This window comes from Octopus bimaculoides, chromosome 20, assembly GCF_001194135.2.
Source record: "Octopus bimaculoides isolate UCB-OBI-ISO-001 chromosome 20, ASM119413v2, whole genome shotgun sequence".
Lineage (NCBI taxonomy): Eukaryota > Metazoa > Mollusca > Cephalopoda > Octopoda > Octopodidae > Octopus > Octopus bimaculoides.
In genome coordinates, this window is record NC_069000.1 from 36,459,155 (window position 1) to 36,460,443 (window position 1,289).

Here is a 1,289-nt window from a genome sequence, read left to right on the forward strand (position 1 = left end):
ATATATATATATATAGTAGACTTACTTGCAAGGGCCGCAGTCAAATGACTGGAACAAGCAAAAGAATTATGTATGTATGTATGTATGTATACATATGTATGTGTGTGTGTGTGTGTGTATGTATTTCAAGCGCATCTCTACTTCGTTGGCACCATATCATTAAAAAGGGGCAGGTGTTTGCTGGTATAGCTCCACCCTAAGCTCGCTGTATATAGGCGGTGTCAAAGTTTGAATGATTGACAGCAGCTGCTGACGTTGTTAATGCAGCAGCGGGTCGACGTTCGGTGGTTTTTTAAAAAGAAAAGTTCAGTCGGTCTAATTAATTTGCTCCTCTTTTTCCCCCCACTTTACTCCACCCTCTACAAAAAAATTATTACCCAAAACATTCGCGCACACACAAAATATATGTCATTCATCAAATATTTTCCATCTATGACGGTGTATTGCTATTGTAAGTGCTTTTTTATTTATTTATTCATTCTCTATTTAGACAGTAATTAATTGATAACATTTTAAAATGTGTTGTTTTTTCTTTTGTACTTGTAGTTATGAAGAAAGTTAATTCGAAGTATTCGTTAATTCTACTTTTATCAAAACTCTGCTTCATCATTATTTCGGCTCGGTAGGGAGAAAGTCGACATAATTCAGCATATATGTTTATTTACTCAGACCAAACGAAGCATTGCTTGACAGATTCGTTTGAACATCCATCCAAAATACCTGTGGTATTTAGTTAGTCTTTTGCATTTTAAATTTAATTCCTGTCTTTTACATTCTATATTCTTTTACGTCCTTTTGCATTCTAAATTAAAATCCTGTCGAAGCTCGCTTTACCTTTCACTTCAATCTTTCCGAGCATCTTAGATTTGATAGTAATTATAAAAGACTTGATGTAGGAAATGGTATTACTGCATTTCTTATCCACTATCACAACCTCGACCTCTAAGTTTTTTCTTGTTGAAATCGGCTTTCCACAATGTAAGGAAATGAGAAGTCCTAATACACACACACACACACACACACACTTCACCCGGTCGTACCGAATACGAGACCCCAATCTGGTTTCTGTTATTCGTTTAAACCGTTTCGCTTTGATTATGGCGTGAAAGTCCCAGAAAGACTTCCTTTTGTACGTTGATGTCTTTGTATGTTATGAACTGCAACCAGTTCGACTGATAGGCAGAATTTCGAGCTTCATTCTTTTTCATATAAACTTCATTTTACTATGTCTATCAAGTTACCATGAGGTGAGACGTCTACTTCTCCCACAGCTCACCTCATGCGCTAGG

At 36.3% G+C, this 1,289-nt stretch overlaps 1 protein-coding gene across 4 annotated transcripts in view; it reads left to right on the forward strand.

The window, feature by feature from the left end:
• Positions 1-226: 226 nt before the first annotated feature.
• Positions 227-1,289, forward strand: part of LOC106882134 (uncharacterized) — a 39,983-nt gene continuing 38,920 nt past the window's right edge. For 3 of the 4 annotated variants that reach the window (XR_008266329.1, XM_052975108.1, XM_052975107.1), the window contains exon 1: positions 228-451. The gene's annotated coding sequence lies outside the window, so the exon portion shown is untranslated. Of the gene's footprint in view, positions 452-1,289 lie in introns of all 4 variants that reach the window. The other variant, XM_014932700.2, reaches the window with a different exon arrangement.